The sequence below is a fragment of the Sciurus carolinensis genome, chromosome 7 (genome assembly GCF_902686445.1).
Source record: "Sciurus carolinensis chromosome 7, mSciCar1.2, whole genome shotgun sequence".
NCBI lineage: Eukaryota > Metazoa > Chordata > Mammalia > Rodentia > Sciuridae > Sciurus > Sciurus carolinensis.
In genome coordinates, this window is record NC_062219.1 from 24641301 (window position 1) to 24661478 (window position 20178).

General features: G+C 32.7%; 1 long non-coding RNA gene across 2 annotated transcripts in view; it reads right to left on the reverse strand.

The window, feature by feature from the left end:
- Positions 1 to 860: 860 nt before the first annotated feature.
- LOC124989742 (uncharacterized) overlaps positions 861 to 20178 on the reverse strand; it is a 55427-nt gene continuing 36109 nt past the window's right edge. For both annotated transcript variants that reach the window (XR_007109610.1, XR_007109609.1), the window contains 2 exons: positions 3657 to 3793; positions 861 to 1111 (listed from right to left, as the gene is read on the reverse strand). This is a non-coding gene — a long non-coding RNA (uncharacterized LOC124989742). The remainder of the gene's footprint in view (positions 1112 to 3656; positions 3794 to 20178) is intronic.

Below are 20178 nucleotides of genomic sequence, written 5' to 3' on the forward strand. Positions count from 1 at the left end.
CAACACATAGTTAAACTTATCATACAAGAAGGCCTGTTATCTCAAAGAATTTCAAGTGTGGAAGTGATGTGACATGGATCTACTGTGGGCTGTATTTGAGAAGCAAAATAAAGAGAAATTGTGAGGTGGATGACTCATGAAAACATGATAAAACTTCCATGTCCCCATCCAAAATGTGTTAGAGGAATCTGTGTCTTGGATTTGTTGAGTACGTAAAAGTTCATGTTGAACTAAGTAAAGAAGAATGAGCAGAGCAAGATAACTTCATTTTCCAGCTTTTAACACAATGTTTGACTTAGCTGGTGTTATGTGTTAGAAAAATGAGAGGAAGGAGCAAGCAGGAAGGAAGGAACAACAGAAGAAAACCATCTCAAGACCATTCAATTATTTAGGCATTATTTTGAAGTCTACTGCAGTGGGATTTAGTCTGAATTAAATGTAGAAAGTATAATCTGACTTTGTATAACTCCCTTATATAAACACAGCATGCAGTATTAATAAGGGTAGGGTCAAAGGGAACAAAGAAACACAATTCTGGTTTTTTTGACTAAAGGGCCTATTCCATTTGCTTTCCTCTGGAGTTTTTTCCACATTTCCATGTAGGTCACTAGGGATGTATACTACTTACTATCCTGTTTATATTTTGATTGAACTCAGTTAAATGGTTCTGCTTGCATTTTCTTTCTTTATTTTAACATATCATGAAAGTAGCAGATTCTAAAAAGAAATGTGTTTCTCTTTACCTTTTCATGTCATTCTACATTTTCTATCTAGATGTAGCCATTGAAATATTCCAAGTAAATTTCAGTCACTTGCCAAAAAACAAAAGAACTGTTAAGAATGGTATGGATACAGTTTATTCTCTGCACTTTAACAGATAAGCAAGTTTGGTGTTTTTATTTTTTTTTTCCATCTAAATGTTGTTTTGCTATTTTAGATTTCCCTAGTACCTGTTTTCACAACACTTACAGGTGATTGTTAATATTTCATTTTTGAAATTTGATTGACTATTGGCAGCATCGTCAATCCTTTTAAAGATGGCTAAATTTTCTCCTGATACTTGAAAGCAGATGTAGTTACAATTGGCCCTCCACATCCATGGATTCTGCATCTGTAGATTCAACCAACAACAGGTCAAAACATTTAGAAATACAAAAATTAAGTTGTTACTGATATGTTGTAAGGTCTCAAATGGAAGCATCTGTTTTTTATTTTTTCTCATAATGATTCCTTCCACAGCAGAGCATAACAACTTTTATACAGCACTTACATTTTATTATGTATTATAAGTAATCTAGAAATGATTTAAAGTATATGGGAGGATGTATATGGGTTCTGTGCAAAGATCATGCTATTTTATATCAAGGACTTTGCTATGGTTTGGATGTGAGTTGTCCCCCAAAAGCTCACAGGTGAGACAATGCAGGAAGGTTCAGAGGAGAGATGATTGGGTTGTAAGAGTCTTAACCCAATCAGTGAATTAATCCCTGGTGGGATTAATTGAAGTGGTAGGGTGTGGCTGGAGGAGATTGGAACTGGGGCGTGGCTTTGGGGTATGTATTTTTGTATCTGGAGAGTGGAGACTCTCTCTCTCTGCTTCCTGATGATGTGAGCTGCTTCCCTCTGCCATGCTCTTTCACCATAATGTTCTGCCTCAATTCCTTGAGCCCAGAGGAATGGAGCCGGCCTTCTATGGAATAAGACTTCTGAAACTCTGAGTCCTCAAAAAAAACTTTCCTCCTCTCTAGTTGTTCTTGTCAGATCATTTAGTCACAGCAGCGAAATAGCTGATTAAAACAGACTTGAAACTCTGCAGATTTTATATCTAGGGACTTTCAGGGACCAGTTCCTTATGGATAAAAACAATGATCCACATATTAAAACAGTGATGGGTTTCGTCATCTCCCACTGTTAATTATCACATTGGTTGGCTCTTCCAGCAATGCTGACTAACCCGTATCATTCTCTCTGACCCTGTTGAGTTGGACAGGGATTAGGAATCAGTCCTTTCTGTTCTTGAAGTTCAGAAAAAACACCATGACTCACATCAGAAGCTATGACTGCTCACCACTCTCTAGAAACTTCTTAGGCAATCACAGTTTGGGAAAGAGCCATAGTATCTGTTTGTCTAAGACATTTGTACTAAAAGACATTCATTTATTTACTATTAAAAATCAGTTTATATAAAGAATTTGTATTTTTCTGCAAGGTGGCACATGCCTGTAATCCCAGTGGCTCAGGAGGCTGAGGCAGGACAATCGAAGGTTCAAAGTTAGCTTCAGCATCTAAGTGAGGCCCTCAGCAACTTAGTGAGATCCTGTCTTTAAATGAAATTCACAAAAAGGGTTGGGGGTGTGACTCAGTGTTCTAATGCCTCAGAGTTCAATTCCCAGTACCAAAAAAAAAAAAAAAAAAAGTATTCATTAGAATCTGGGAGTTTTTCCTTGTATTATATTGAAATAATTAATGAGAGACTCTCTCTCTCTTTCAGAATTAGCTCTTGCTATGGTTTTGATATGGTTTAAGTGTGTCCCTAAGATTCTTTGGTTGGAAGCTTGGTCCTAACTGCAATATTGTTGGGAGGTGGTATCTTTAAGAGGTAGGACCTAGTAGAATGTACTCAGGTCAGTTGGGGTGCAACCTGGGAAGGAATTGCAGGACCCCGGTAACTCTCCAGTTCCCTTTTTTCTGTTGTAATTCCTTTCTGTTTCCTTCCCATCCACTCCTGCCATCTGCCTTGAGGTTCTTACCAGAACCCAACCATTTAGTCTCCATTTCTTTGAACATTCGGAACCATGAGTTAAGTAAAATCTTTTGCTTTATGCCCTGCTCAAGTATTTCATCATACTAATGGAAACAGACTAATACAGTTACCTTTCTTTTCATTTTATACAGAAATGGATTTTTTTTTTTAAATCTCTATATTGTCTCAATTTCCCAAATTCTAGCCATGGTATCTTCACCCAAATATTTCAGTCTTTCATATATGCTTTGGTTTCAATGGAGAATGTCATTTAAATTATATCTTCTCAGTCTATGCAGGCTAGAAATAACAATATTTGTCATGACAGTTAGTAAATTATATCCTGTAGGTATCTGTTTACTCCTCATGAAGTAGGAAGCCTGACAAGATTCAGGGAAAGAGCAATCTCTTGTCCCACACCCTTATTTTTGTTCTATAGTAGTTTATTTATATGCCAATTTAGTAGTTTGAAGACAAAAATAAGTAGTGTGTTGGCAAGAAAATAGCATTTTAAATTTTTAATTGCTACATAGAACTAGGGTTCAAAGAAATAACAAATTCAGCAATGTTGGGATGCACTAGTAAGGACAGAGGAGATAATACAAATAAATAATGATATGCCTGGATCATTTAGCAAATGTGCTTGAAAAATGTCTCCCTTCTGACAGAGGTATTGCATGCAAAAATTCTAAATCCATTTTTAAAAGTTGTTCTTTTTAATCTTCCTTTTAAATAAAAGTAGAGTTTTTAAAAAATAAGTTGAATTTCTTAGGAGACAAACTTCTATGGACATAATTATATTACTAGTGTAATGTATTTGGGTTTCTGTTTGAAAAAACTTGAATAATTTATAAGTCTGAATATGTTCTAGAATTAAAATAAAAGAGAAATCAAAAGGGTAAATTTAATTTACCTTTGTATCATTAAAAATCATGTGCTCCTTCTTCAATTCATTTCTATAATATCAGTTTCCTTTACATACTCATTAATATCCAGAGCATTCATGCAACTAATTGATCTACTGAGTTTCCCATAGAGAATCCACAGTCTCTGATGAGAAATAAGGTCAGAAATAGATTACTTATTATACAGAAAATGGTCACTTTTTAGATACTAAACTAATAAACTTGCATAATGAAATGTGGTTATTTAATGCAATTTACTGATAATTAGAAACTTCATATTATTGAAATAGTTTTCTAATTTCCTACAATTTAACCTTTTATATCTACAAATTTTTATCAACTACCAAGCAAAATCTTCATTTTAAGGAAATCATTGAAATGTTTATTCTTTTCCAAATAATTATCTAATAAATTTTAAAAAGCTTAATCTAGAAAAAGCACTAACTTTAATCTTTCTGATTAGTGTTGTGAATTTTATACAGAACATTTCACCTCAGAAAGATACCAATTCTCATCTCAGTGGATATACACACTCTGTAATTCAGATGTTAATTAAAGTCAGTTAAAAACACATAAACACAATTACCAACTACAAAGTTAGATTTAAAATGTCATGCCATTAAACAAAAACAATTGAGCACAATTTTTGTATACATAAGTTACATGTCTAGACATTACCATTTTTAAAGAATTTTGTTAGGATAAAAGTGTTATAATTTTCTACTTTGTGGCTTTAATTACAATTTCCAAATAATAAAAATACGCATCAATAAATATTCTGAAATTTTAAGAGCTTCTATTATTTTTTGAATATTAATTTCTTGTGTTTATGTGTAACTAACTCTAATATCTACTTTAAAATAACTTAAAAGTAGCATGATAGAAAACAATGTGAAAAATTCAGAAAATTGTTGCAATTTTAAAGTATTGTCAGTAATTTTTAAAACCCTTTGTTAAATTTTATACTTATTTGGAAAATAATCACTGATATATCTTGGTACAACTATAATCAATGATATGACTGAAATCATTTTGTTTCATGTTCTGAGAGCTGATTTGCTGACACTTAACTATGCTTTAGTTTTTAGTACTATGTCTTTCTGTTATGTTAGTGTTTGTGGGTGTGGGTGTCTGTGTGTGCATTATTCTGAACCACTTTATTTGAAACCATGCGTCAAAGAAGACATTTACTATTTACATATTTTAGGGTATTTTAATGAAGTAAAGATCCACTTACCTGTCATGTTACTTGGGAAATAGAACCTACCCATTCATTTCATTCCTTGTGTGCCCCCTTCCCACCAGAAATTACCACAGTCTTAATTTTATCTTATTAATTGCTTTCCTGATGGTTTTATCTCATGAGTGTCTATTCCTAAACAATATATTTCTTAGTGTCACCTGCTTTAAACTTCATAAAAAATGTCTCTTAATATGTTTTCTTCTGAAAAAAACTTATGCTCAAAATTACTTCTTTATCAACATATGTTGATATCTGTACTTAGTTCATTTTCATTGCTTTTAATATTATATTACATAATCCCTCAAAATTCGTCAATGCATTTTATAACCGATGTACATTTAAGTTGATCGTCTCCTTCTTCTGGTTACTTCTATTCTAAGTTCACCATGAATATTTTTGCCATTTTTCCATAAGTTTTATATAGATATACACAAAGTGCTAAAGGTAGGTTCTAAGATAGTGTATCTAGTCTTCAATTTGCCACACAATGACAATTATTTTCTAATGTGACTTAACTCATTTATAGTTCTAACTGTAGTTCATGAAATGTTCTTTATTCTTCCCAACTCTTAATATTGCCAGACTTTATTTGTGCAAGTCACATAAGTTAACTTCATTGTATACTAATGAGAATGAATGATTTTTAAATTATTTACATGAGTGTAACATTTATATTTTATGTAGTACTGTTTTCTTTACTTTTTTTTCACTGAAATTTTATGTGAATATATTCTCCATTCTATTTTTTGCTGTATGAAAGGAAAATATTTGCTATATGACTATATTTTGGCTTTCCACTCTCCTCATGATATCTTTCTTAAAACGTTTTTTTAGTACTTCATGGATCTTTATTTTATTTTTTTATTTTTTTATTTATATGTGGTGCTGCGAATGGAACCCAGTGCCTCACTTATGCTAGGCAAGCACTCTTCTCCTGAGCCTGTATCTCCATCCTTTTCATGATATATTTTGATAAAAAGACATTCTTAATTTTAACTTTGTGACATTTAATCAGCCTTATTACATGCGATAGTTTTTTAATTTGCTTTAGAATAGTTTGCTGTATAGGTTTAACTCTGGCTTCTACCAGAATGACTAATATGTGTGTTAATACCTGTTCACCTACATAAAAAATATACATAAAACATAAAAGTGGAAGTGGATGAGGAATACTAAATCATTTTAAATAGAGAAATAAACCATATTTTTTAATGTTGGCTCTGGTTAAGTAAATCAATGAAGTGATCAATTTTTTCCTATTCTGAATGGAAAAACAGCTTAATTTTTCATCAGCACAAATTTATTTGACTTTCAGGATTAAAAAATGGACTTTCAAATGATAAATATAATTTTGTAGACTTGATAACAGAAAATATGTTTATATTATAATCAACATGGAAAATAATTTTTGAAGAAATAGGTAGAGTGTCATAAATATTGGAAATTCATAAGCAAATAATTACTCTATCCTTCTGTCTAGGGCTTCTAAGTTTTTCAAGTAATTTCCTCTGTGTCATCCCTGAGGTAGTTACACATCTGTATATTTACCAGATTGCCCCTTAGAATTCTTAATTACAAATGTAGATCACCCACTGGCCACAATGACAAGAGGACTAGATATTACAGCTGAAAAATGTCCAGAAATTTTTGGTTTGGTTAAAAATATAAAAATGGTGATAGACTAGAAATCAAGGTTATTTAACTTAAATTTTTATGTCCTTTCCATATCATTGTGAAACTATGTAAATTGGACTCTTGTTGACCACTGAAATTTATAATCCTGTTTCTTATAAGAAAATGACCAAAGAGTGAGCAACTTCCTTGAATAAATAGGATTCCATATGTGAACCACTGAGCTCTTGTAGAGACAGCTAATCCAGTTACTACCTTTATCAGTGCCTACCAGAAACAGAGAAACCTCATAACTAGCCAGTTGTTTGGATTACATGAATAGAACAGGTAGTGCCCTTATATGTGGCTATGGACTGTAGAATATTTCCACCAAATGCTAGGACCTGAAAACATGATGAATCCATTAAGTTAAGCTCAAGAGAAAGGGTCATTATGTTTTATTTTGGTGGTTACTAATTCTAGTTGGGATTTCAAGATAGAAAACTCTATAATTATGGAAAGAGAAGATGTCACCAGATGAAGTCATCAACTCAAAAGTGCTCTTGATAATGATTGTTCTTTTACTTATATAATCACCCTCAGCAGATATAATCTTGGAAGTAAAATATTATTTTAAAATGGTAGTGTTGTAGATGTTATAACCATATCAATATAAGCAGCAAAAATAAGTTGTCATGACAGCGTTTTGGAGAACAGAAGATTAGAACTCACTAAAAGGAAATTGTTCTTTAGTAAATATTAAAGAAGTGCTTTACATTTTTCAATACAATAAGGTTAAATGTTTCCCCTGCAATTTGATTCTGTTAACAAGCTCACTGAATATCCAAAGAAATTGGATAATAAATTAATTTGAAAAACCAATTCTAGGTACTTTCCCATTCTAGTTCCACTTATACTGAAGGATTTCATAGTGTCATTAAAAAAAAAAAAAAAACTCTATTCCAACTTAATAATCATTGTTCTATAGGAAGTTAGAATTGTGTTTTTAAAATTAGATCTTGCACAACTTCAGTATCACCAAACCCGAATTTCTTGGTAACTCATCAGAGAAAATTTCTTAGACAGACGATGACTGAGGACAATACTGGAATAGATTCTACAAGGTCTCCTTTATGACTAAGCCTGAAACCTTCTTTCTCCAAAGAAATAAAAAAAATGTCACTTAGTTTTTGCTTTGTACAAGGAGTGCTTTTACGTAAATGGAAAGTATCTCTCAAGCTCTGTCAAGCTTATAATACTAGAAACCCTCAAGAGTAGAAATTGTGGGAGTAAAATAAAGTAGGTTCAGCCAAAAAAAATGGGTTATAGAAATCAATGATGTTGAGCCATGGAGACTGACTCACTGCATGGGGTACACATGGGCAGGGAAGTTGAAGCTGAAAAGCAAGGCTTGATGCCATTAAGAAAGGCAGAGCAGACATTTTAAATCTAAGTACCTGATACAGCTGGAAGTCACTAGGTTATACAACTATTAAAGGTAACCAAATACTTGCATGAAAAATGGTTTTCTCTGGCAGAATGATGAATAGTTCTAAGAATATTTACATTTGAAGCCCTCACCTAAATCAGGATTAATACCTGAACTCTTCATTTTGCAAACATAATGTGGAGAATTATTATTTATTTTACACTTCCATTTTCTCTTCCTTTTGCTCAGAATACTTTCCCCATTGATCTCATGGGGTTTCCTTCTTGTCCTTGAGGTCAACTTGAGAACCAATTCTTTAGGAAGATCTTTAGGAATCTTTTCTATTCTCTAGCTGAAGCTGCTTTCCATTCCCTATGCTTTGCAACTCATTGTCTCATTTATATTTGTCATAGTATGCTGCATATGAAATGACCAATTGAATGGTTTCTTTGGCTTTTCAGTCTCCTTTAAATTCATTAAAGAAAAGTTTACTGTCTGCCTGATTTGTCCAAGAACAGTGCCTCCCTTGCCAATGTTGATACTTAGGGTATTGGTTAACAGTATACTGCCCTTATCTTTGCATTCAATCCAGAAAGACACATATCCTTTGAATTTAAAAAGACTTGCCAACCAGGAATATCAGCATCGTTGTCTCTGAGAATAATTCATCTTTAATGACACAATTTTGTTTTTGTTTCTTTGCTTGTATCTGAAGACAATCTCAATTTTACCTGTTTCTGAAAAAGACATTATGACAAATATGAATTATAATTGTTATTAATTTTTGACTACTAAGCAGTGCTTTTGTTAAGAAATAATCATTTCAATAGTATTTCTTTAAAACCATAACATGCTAGCATTTTGGGTATTGCTTGGTGGTACAGTACTTGTCTAGCATGTAGGAGTGTTTTTGTCAACTTTTTTGCTACTGTGACTAGAAGACCAGACAGGAACAATTTTAGAAGAGGGAAAGTTTATTTGTAGCTCATGATTTCAGAAGTCTCAGTCCATGGATGGACAATCCCATTATTCTGTGCCTGAGGTGAGATAGAAAATCATGGTAGAAGGTTGTGGAAGAGGAAAGCAGGTGAAAACATGACAATCAAGAAGCAGAGAGAGATTAAATTTAACTCACCAGGGACAAAGTACACACCCCAAAAGCATGACCCCAGTGACCCACCTCCCTCAGCCACTGTTATTGCTTGCAGTTATCACCCAGTTAATCTGTTCAAGTAGATTACTGCACTGATTGGGTTAAGGATCTCATAACCCAATAATTTCATCTCTAAACTTTCTTGCATTTTCTCTCACATGAGCTGTTGGGGGGCAACTCATATCTAAACCATAACAGGAAGGATCTGGGTTCAATGCCTATCACAAACAAAAATAACAGAAAATGTCACCAATGGACTTCTCTTTACCTCATATTCTAAGGCTACAGTACTTCGAAGCCATTGTTTTTATCTTTTAAAACTCAATTGGTATAACAACTGTTTATTGCAGAAATCAATTCTGAGATATTTGCAATAGTACTTCAATTTTCATTCTTACTTCATTCTTACTTTAAGAGGGTACAGTCATCATTATGTTATTCAATTTTATTGAATAATGCTCAAGTATACACAGTATACAGGCAGTAAACAATTTTGAACTGAAATTTATATGAGAAATATCCCTCAAGCCAAAAGCTCTGGCAAAAAATATTTATTTTGATTTATTTTGTCAATATTATAGCTGTCAACACATATATTTCTGTTTAAATAAACTGTTTGCTTACAGACATTAAATCATGAGATTTTATCTCATCTAAAAATGTTTCCTTTCCAAACTAATTTGAAGTATTTTCATGTGTGAAGACTAGTACTACACCATCACCATATTAACAATGACACTAACTAGTGGTACATGCATCCAAGGGGGAAAAATGGAGTACTCTACAGAGACTTCTCTTCCAAATCCTTTTAAGTGGTATGTGATTTTATCAATAAAATTTTATTAATTGGGCGAATTATTTTTTAAAATTTAGGGTCTGTAAAACATGCTGTTATTATTAATTATTGTGATAATAATTTTTTCATTTAAATGCATCCAGAAAAGTGCAGGGATTGAAAATAGACTCCAACTTGGACCAAATGTAGCCTAGAGCTATTGTTCCAAACCCTCTGCAAAGAAGCAATCTGTGAATTGTGCAGTGTTTTCATTTGCATTGCCATACCTGCCAATCATCCTAAACTGTTGAATGCTCCTGTGAAAACGGAACAATAATATTAAGGCTTCATTTTTAAGAAGGCAGTATGCAATATAGGGCACTCTGTGTTAATGGTGGGAGTGTCAGAGTTGAAGTAGAAGTTAAAGCTGTTTTAATTCTCTATCTTTCATTATTTCATTTTGCATAACACATTTATTATGTATAGAAAATTAGTGTTTGGGGCATCTAAATAAACATTATTTCAATTATTTTTCCTATTTTTCTTTTATATCCAAAACCATTTAGGCTGTGACCTAGATGCAAATTCAGTGGCACTAATCACCAATATTTAATAGGAAAAATTAAAATATGTAGTATGCTAATATATTAGTTCTCTGAATATTCTGCCCCTGAGGATTATTTGTTTTTCATTTTCCTCACTGTATAACAGCACTGCTAGGAGATAATCAACAAATAGTTATTAAATAAAGATAACATTTTCTAAGGAATAAGTAATGTAGGAAGATAATTTTCACATCCAAGAATTCAGTCAAATGTGTGTTCCAAAGGATATTTTATTTTTAAGCAAAAAAGATTTAATTTGAAAAAAGAATATAACAGTTATAGGCTATTACTCTAAAACAACTAAATAAAATAAAATATTGGCTGATTTAAGTACATAATGAAGGTTTTATTGTGTATATCAGAGACTCATTGACTTAAATCATTTAAAATATTTTCTTACATTTAAATATTTCTTTTAGGATGTGACTTGTAAATAATTTAATTATCAACTAGACAAAAGTATAGCACTACAAATGTAGAATAGCAAGCTTTTGATCTATTTTATCACAGCATCATATGCTTAATCTGATTATTTTAAGTAGATCAAAGTAAGTATAAATATTTTATGATAACACCCAAAAGTACTGAAGATATCACTCATAAATACAATTTATAAAATTTACATGTTTTTAATTTTTTTTTTAGTTTTAAATGGTCACAATGTCTCTTTTAAATGTATTTATTTTTATGTGGTGCTAAGGATTGAACCCAAAGTCTCACACATGAGAGGCAAGCACTCTAGCACTGAGCTACGGCTCCAACCCTATATTTTTTTTTTCTTAAACATTCTTCACACAATAAAAAGGACAAGAGTTTGCATTTGCTTCATTAATTTTGGAATAAAACATACTATTACGCATAAAAATTGAAATGAATTTATAAGATTGTCCAAATTATTTTAAAACCTGTAGTCAGTTCAGAGTAAGCATGCTAACAAAAAAAATCCCAAACTTATTTCGACTCCTGAAAGATTAACACAGACCCCTACCTACAATGAAGACTGGCAGGGAAAACAGGCATGTTTCCAGGCATAAAATCTCAGTTTCAAATGTTCCACTCGAGATATCAGGCTGTCAACTGAATATTAGGAGACTTAGGGAAAGGGAAGAACTAATACTGCGAAGAATAAAAAAAAAAAAACTGTCACAGGCTTCATATGTGACACAAATCGTGGAAGAATCAGGGAGAAAACGTAAAGTAAATGTTTCTTTGTGAAAGAGTCTAGTGCAAAAGACGAAAACTATGAACAAACAGAGGATGCTTTCTACTGTGTGGTAACTAAGAAAAAATTAAATGAAAATCCTAGAAGTCAAAACACAGGAATAGAGATGGTCACTGGCTTTTCGGAGTTCATTAATAGATTTGCTGCAACCCAGGGGAGAGGCAGTGAACTTGAAGTAATAAAGATTGCTGCAAATAAAATGAAAGAGAGAAGGAAAAAGGCCAAAAAAATTTAAAAATCAAAGAAAAAGCCATAGGACAATATCATATATCCCAACTTACACTTAGTGGACTCTCAAAATAGAAAAAAATTTGGAAAGGGTTAAATATTTTTAATATCTAATGATTATGCAAAATTAGGTTCAGATACCAAACTGCAGATACAAGACACTAAGAACACCAAGAAGAACAAAAATCAAACAGAAAAAGAAAACAAAAAAACTTTTGAAGGTTTATCTTGTTGACATTTCTGAATGTCAAGGGCAAACTGCACATCTCGTAGGCAACCCAAATGATATATCATTTAGTGAAGACCAACTGAAGAACCATAACAAATTTCTCAAAGAACCCATAAGCAAATTGTTAATGGAAGGTCCATTTTAAAGTGCTGAATGAAATACACATACACACACAGACACACACACACACACACAACTTAAATTCTGTATACCAAAAAATTTATGCTATTTTAAAAACAGGAGAAAAGTAAAGGCTTTCAGCTTCTCCACTAAGTTACTTATTAGCTACTGTGGAGGTTTTGAAATATTGACAAATTCTTTCACACTGTCCCTTCATGAGGTTAGTTTAATTCCCCCCTTTGAGTATGAGCTGGACTTACTTCCAGCACAATACAGTAAGCAACAAAAAAGATCAACTTTACAGCAGAAAAGAGAAACCTAATGAATTATACCTTAGCTAAGGGATCAAAGCCAACATCACTGTGGTAAGACAGGTGTGCCAAGTATTCCTTGAGGCAAAACAAGAAGGGAGCTCCACCCGTGTGCCATGCTTCCGCAAATGCACACCATCTATCTAATCTAAGCGAATATCAGCTGAATATCAAAATTGAAGGATATTTTAATAGGTGACTTATGGTTCTTTCCAAAAACTCAATTAATGAAAAGCAAAGATGGAGAAATGGTCACAAATTATTTTATCTTGAAACATAAAAATAGAAGCACATATGTAGGAAAACTAGGCAAAAAGAGAATAAGATTTGAATGTCAGTTTCTAAGATTTTGTTTTTTGCACCATGTGTACATAAAATGTTAGTATTATATACAATGTCACTGAGTGAAGGATATGTGGCACTGTCATTACAATCTGTGTCGTGTTCTATGAGTCGAAGTTTATTTAAGTTTAAAGAAATTATACATGAGAGATTTTCAGAATTATGCTATAGGAAAAAAATATGTGTGTGTGTGTGTGTGTGTGTGTGTGTATAACAGGAGAATTGATGCTTTAGACATACCTATTTAATTCATTAAATGAAGCATTTAATGAAAGTACATGCAAGATATATTTCACATATATTTTATTGCATTTTTTAATCCTTAGGAAATTGATTACAGTAAGCAAATTAAACAGAAAAAAAAACAATAAGGAAAGAAAATGAAATTCCAAAATGAGTGTTTTCACAATTTAATTTTTCAAATAAATCTTCTAACTATATATAAGAAATACATCATTAAACTCATTGCATTTTGAAGAAGATAAACTTATTAGCTTGCATTTTCAAAACTCAAATGACTGTGTGGGTCCCTAATTACCAAGTAGAAATAAAGCACTAACCTTTCCCAACAACATTCAGTTTCTCTGCAGTGCCTGTCCTAAAAATAGATAGATGCAACACTGTTAGTGCAAGTATGTGCAATTTTTGTTTGCCTGGTATGTAGAGTGTGAAAAGTAAGACAAATCATGAATGTATTTTTCTGGGTTTTGTGTCAATTTCTGAAGAAGTCGTGATACATTAGTTTTTAAAAAGTCTGTCCTTTTTTTCAACAATGTCAAGAAATGCAGTAGGCAGGCACATATATATTATATATCTATATTTTTAAGGTTAGAAATGTACTTAAATTTGATAGCTTAAGCCTTCATTATATTTCTGACTCTACAGTATATAGATACAGAATTTATGGAACACAGAGTATCATTTCCCCATGGCAGTCAATCATATAATTCCAAAATATTAATTGAATTGCAGTTGAATGTTACAATAAATATTTCAAATATTTATTTTATTATGCTTTAATTCATTGATCAAAATTATTGGTTACAGTTATTTGCAACCTTGAGAGAGATACTGACATCCTGTACATTTCAGTCAAATTGAAGACATGATGTGATATACATTTATACATCACAAGTCCTTGTTTCAAGACCACCTAGAGGAAAACATATCTCAGAGGAAAACCATTTCTATTGAATTCCTATAAAGCAGCACTTCTTACATTTCACTCTGAATGCAAATACAGTGGAGGATCTTGGTTTAAATGCAGTTTCTCATTTAGTAATTTTATCATGGAACTTCTGCTTTGGCATTTCAAAAAAAAAAAAAAAAAATTGGTGCCAAGGCAGGTGGTCTGCAGGGCACAGTTTGGATAGTCAAGCTATAGCATATATAAGTTTAGAAATGCCCCAGATCAGCTCCCAGAAAACTGACAAAAAATACCCTAATTTGCCATTCAATGACAACAGAAATGCATAAAGAGCATAGATATCTGTTCTAGAGTCCACAACCTACAAAGGCAGGTTTCCTCGTCTCTATTTATTCTGCTTCAATTATGGTGCAAGACAGTGACTACAATATGATAGACATTCAATAATTAATTATTCAGTCAATGGGTAACTAGTGAAATGTTTTATTAAATAGAAGTTAGAAAGTAGTTTCTTGTGTAATAATTGTATATTTTTATGCTTCATAATTACAAAAGTCAACTATTAATTAGAGTTCATAGGAAGTTGAATAAAGAATAAAGAATGTTTTAATACTATATGAAAGGAAATTAATTAGTAATCAAACAGGGCTTCTGAATTTATGAAGATTTTTAACATAAGGGTATTGGCGTGATCTTAAAGATCAAATGGAATAATTTAGTTATTCCAATGTAGTGAAATCTATGTTATGGTTTGGATCTCCAATGTTTCCTGGAAGTTATGTGCTTGGTTATGTGATGGTGCTATTGGGAGTTGGTAGAAGCATTAGCAGGTGGGTGGTGACTTGCTCAAGGGGGCATGCCTTTGAAGGGTTAATTTGTCCCCAGCCCTTGCCATGAAGTGAGCAGCTTTGTTCCACCTTACCCTCTGTATCATGATGCTTTGCTTCCCCACAGGCCCAGAAACTGTGACTATGAACTGAAACTCTGAAACTGTGAGCCAAAAGAAATCTTTCCTTCTTTGAAGTTATTTACATCAGGTATTTTGTCACAATGATGAAAAGTTAACACAAGCAATTAGTAAAATGCCTGGCACATAACATGTTCAAAAATTACTGTTATCAAGAGCTATAATATATAATAATTCACTGCATAGTTCAGTTGTTATCTATGAGGGGTGATGAAGAGTATGGGATTTGGAAAAAGAACATTGTGAGTAGGCTTCTTTGCTAATGGATTGTGTGACCTTGAGCAACCCCAAGGGTTGGTGTACTTATTAAATTAAATAAGAAGGGAAAAAGGTTTCATAAACTCTGCAGTACTGAACAGATATGAGGCTGATAGGTCTTGAAAAATAGAGAGTGTTTCTTAATCTTTTAAATTTCATGACATTCATGTCAGTCTGTAAAGATTTACTGAAAACCATAATGAGTCGAAAATGTATTATGCTAAAACCTATGTTCAGGCTTAACAGGTTCAGCATGTCACCCCAAACAGTCTTAAGGCTAGAAAAAGTCTAAAGAAAATTCACTAATAAATGTGAAACTGCACAGAGGGCACATGAAGGAGTGTAGGTTCCACTTATGTGTGTGGTTTTATTAAGGTATAAATCTTCTGTTATTTTGCCAGCTAAAGGACAGATGGCTGCCTTAAAATGGAATCTGGATGCAGCATCCACATACTGAATGTCATTATACACAGCAACAGCTGTGTTTAGCATATCCTTCATTTGAATTCTAGTTCAGGGGAAAGACAGAAAATCATAGCCTGTCTATTATCACCAGGCTCTGTGTCCAAATAATAAACACAGAAGGATTTTCTAAGGAACTGAAATTTAAGGGGAATACAGTTAGAGTACTATGAAATTCAAGGTTAGGAAAATGAATAATTCTGGACCTGTTGAATGTGCTTTGGTAAATTTTTCTTGGAAATTAATACATCCAGAGCAAGGGAATATAAGAGCAGGCATGAAAATTGAGTAGCTAAAGAAAGCTTTAGCATAAACTGAAAAAAAGACCAAAGTACTTTCTTTGTGAAATTTTTGAGTCTTTTTCATTTCCTTTTATACAAACATAGTTGATGCTTCTGAGAATGAGTGTTAAGCTTTATATTGACCAGTCCTGGCTGCCATGGGAAAATACCATAGACTGGTTGCTTTAAATAGCAGAAATGCATTTTCTCACAGTTCAGGGGACTACCAGTACCACTTGAAACTCTGGAGGGGCCTTGTTTCCAGTAGGGTGCTCCTCAGATCATTCAGATAATCTCTTTTGTAGTCACAGGGTGGGGAGGGGGTGGCATTTGTGAGAGGCAAAGAGAGAGACACAAAGCTCTCTGGTGTCTCTTGTTGCATGGACACTGATCTTACAGACTCAAAGCCCCAAATTCATGACCTCGTTTACCTTCAATACCTATTAAAAGACCTGTTTCCAAATTCAGTCACATTGGGATTTCAGCTTCAACATGTGAATTTTAAGGTGCACAATTCTCTCCATAGAAATCTCCTAAATTAAAAATATTGTTATATATGTTATAGATAGATATGGAATGACTGTGCTATGCTGTGGGCAACGTGGTGGACATGGGATCTGACCACTGCCAAGTATTGCCAAGTAATTCTAGCTAGCTCCTGCTTCCTAAACCCTGTGACCTTAGGTCAGTTACTTTACCTCCCTTAAAGTCTCTTTTATATTTGCAAAGTGAAGATACTAATAGCTATACTAAAAATTTTCTCATACAAATGTCAAATAAGCATCTTATAAAAATAAAATTAGCATTTATAAAATGACATTTCCCTTAAAATACTAAGAAGTATTTTTCTTTAAATGACAGCTTTTTGATCAGTAATTTCCCCAAATTTTTGCAAATACTGGTTTTTTTGTATGTTTGTTTGTTTTCAAATTTTCAATTTCTGGAAAACATTTAAAAATATGTCTCCTTGTTGGTAATAATGGTTAATAAATATTTATAGGAGGATGAAATTGTGTGTAACCAAAACAAGGAAAGATTTTTTTTTATGTGATGTGGCTTAAATGAATTATGAATAGTGAAACATGATGACCCTACTGCATGCAAAAAATAATAATTACTGACTTTTTAAAAATTGTTTTATTCATAAATTTGGCTTCATAAATATGCATAATAAGAGCAATATTTAAGAGTTTATCATTCAGTAAGCTATACAGGCAGGATTAGAACCCAGGAGATATGGCCCCAGTGCCTGCATAGCAAATCATTGTGATTGGTCATTTGGAAGGTTAAACAGGGGACGCTGGCATAACTTCACCGATGGAAGAGTTTTATTGAGATTTCCTTGGCAGTGTCAGAATTGTCAGTGTGGTTCCTCAAGTACACCAAGCAATCCTTTTTCTTTAAAGAACAATTTTGATTTATTCATTGTGATAAAAAGTAACTGTGAAGGGAACTTAAATTCCTATTAGCTGATCAATAAATTCTCTATTCTCTATTATAATTTGTTGGTGGATATTGAAATTTAAAATTTAGAAATATGGTTTCTATTTTAAGGCTATACCTATGCAGTAGGCATTTTCCTCACTTTGACTTTTTAGGATTCTTTCCAATCTTCTCAGTGTGGCATGAACATGGATCCATGCCCTTTTTTTAATGATTGAATACAGCTCACCTCCTCCCAGTTGGTGAGCATATGTTTCCTTCAAACATAATAACTCTATATTTTGCTAGAGTTCAGTCTTCATAATTATAATTACAATAAAATTATATGTTTTTTGTGCTCAAAATCATCTTTACTTGTCATGAGGGCTCCATAAATTTCTTAGACACTTCTTTATGGATAAATTATTGAATTTTTATCTATTATCATTCTCATCAATTATTTAAAAATTTTGTAAGTTTCTTGATCAGAAGGAAATGAAACATTGTCTGAAGACTGTTCAATTTGTCTAGGGAAGACTAAATGAGTTCTGAACAACATATATTGCCAAGGTTGTTAAAGAGTGACTATTAAAATGAATGTGCTATTAAAAAACAATAAATTTTGAGTTTTGTTAGTGATGTGATTTAAATTTTTCAAAATACATGAATATATTAGAGTGACTGTATTAGGATTCTCTAATGTAATAATAACAAAAAAGGATATTAAATAAACTCATCAAGATGTTCCTTTGAAAATAATCATGCATACTTTTTGATTCATTTTCCCTATTTAATCAAAGCACTGATTGAATAGTAAAAGTTCCAGATGTTGTGGTAAGCCTTGATGTAATAATAATAAAGATGTGGTTTCTATCCTCCTGAAGAACTCATTCTAAGTGGAACAATAGGATAATAAAGACTAAGTCCTGATCCTAGAACTTGACTTGTTCATTCACCTCTCTGCTAGATGGGTATTCTTGGAATATTTTTAGGCTTACAGAAAGACAAGTGAAGGCCAGGGAAACCTAGGAGATAAGTGTGGCTTAAGGTCTAATGAAATGAGATAAACCTTTTTAAGGTTTCAGATTTGCTAATTTTTTTAGGAGGAGGGAGCCTCAAAAATGTCAAACATACCCAAAGGAAAAAAACACAGTGCTCACACCTGCTCACACAGGAAGATTGGAGTACTTTTTGTTGGCTTCCTTATATTTTGATGTAACATTGTGTCCAAGCTCATCTTTGCTACTCTCTTACTCAGAACTGGAATCTCCTCTATCTCCAAAAAAGCATGAGATTCTACTGTTAACAGAAGTGCATTATTTCTTCTGTGCTCTTGATAGCTGCTTGTCTTTTCCCCATTTCTTGACTTTTTCAGTTGTTATAGCTAGAAAATTATGATCCATACTGATATTTAAAATTCATACATCACTGATCCATACTGATATTTAAAATTCAAATGTAACATTTTAGAATATTAGCTGAATTCATTCCTATTTCTTTTTTTTTCTTTTGTTGAAAATCATTCTTAATGACTTTACATAATTCTTTGGTTTCTCTGTTATATGCATAAAAACGTTTCCAAATAACTATACCAATATTATTACCAAAAAATGTGCTTAAGGAGCATACCTCTAGAGGTTTTTGTGCAGTTCTGAGTGTGTGTGTGTGTGTGTGTGTGTGTGTGCGTGCGCCCGCGCACACACACAAGCAAACTTGTGTGTGTGTTGTTTGTTTACATACCCCTCTGGGTTCTACAGTCAATTTACTATGTTTTTCACTTGGAATCATTTCTTTCTCTTAAAGCCATAAATTCAATGTAAACTTAAGTTCAATTACTTTTATGTCTTTTTATGCTGATTTAAATTTGCTTTATAGTTATGCAAAATATTTACAAAGAACTACTATGAAATCTAAACAATAAGGTCTAGGGAAAAGAGGGCTAGTTGCAATCCACAACTCCTTAATCCTCTACTTTCTTTCCCCAACATATATCATAATATCTTTCATTTCTTGTTTAAGATAGATTTTCCCAAAACTAAGAAAATACATATATATTTAACCACTCACCACATTCTTAGATAAATGTTAACCAAACTATACATTTTCTCTTCATTTGTCACATATTTTTCTATGCTGATAGTAGCCTATACCTATTCAGTATTCTGTATTATAGCTGCATAATTCTCCATCATGTGAGTGAGCAATAGTTTATTCATCCAGTGCCTATTGATGGACATTTGCTCTTCTTTTCTCCCCCAGTCTCAGTTAATTTCTACATGAAGAGACTGACCACTGACCACTGTGTTCATCTTGGCTTGAAGGGAATTTCATTTGGTTAATGGCAGTTCATGGCTCCAGAACATCTCGGCAACATCAACTTACTCACACTCCTTTGCCCTCTTTTCTTGCACTCAACTTCAAGGTGAATCTGCAAAATGTCATTTCAACTGATTCTAAGATTGGCTTATTAAATAATCCACTGAATACCCATGAGTGGTTCATGAGTTTACTTAAGACGCTAGAAACTCCTTTATCTTCCCTCTACTTTTTCCTGCAGAGAGGCGGATATCACAAAGGTCTTGGTGATACTGGTTTTTTGTTTGTTTGTTTGTTTCCCATTGTCTTATGCTTTATGTTTCATACTTTATTGCTGTTGTGGATATTTTGGTTTAATTACTAGGATTTTTTAGTATTATATGGGAAACTTTGTAGAGATACAAAAGTA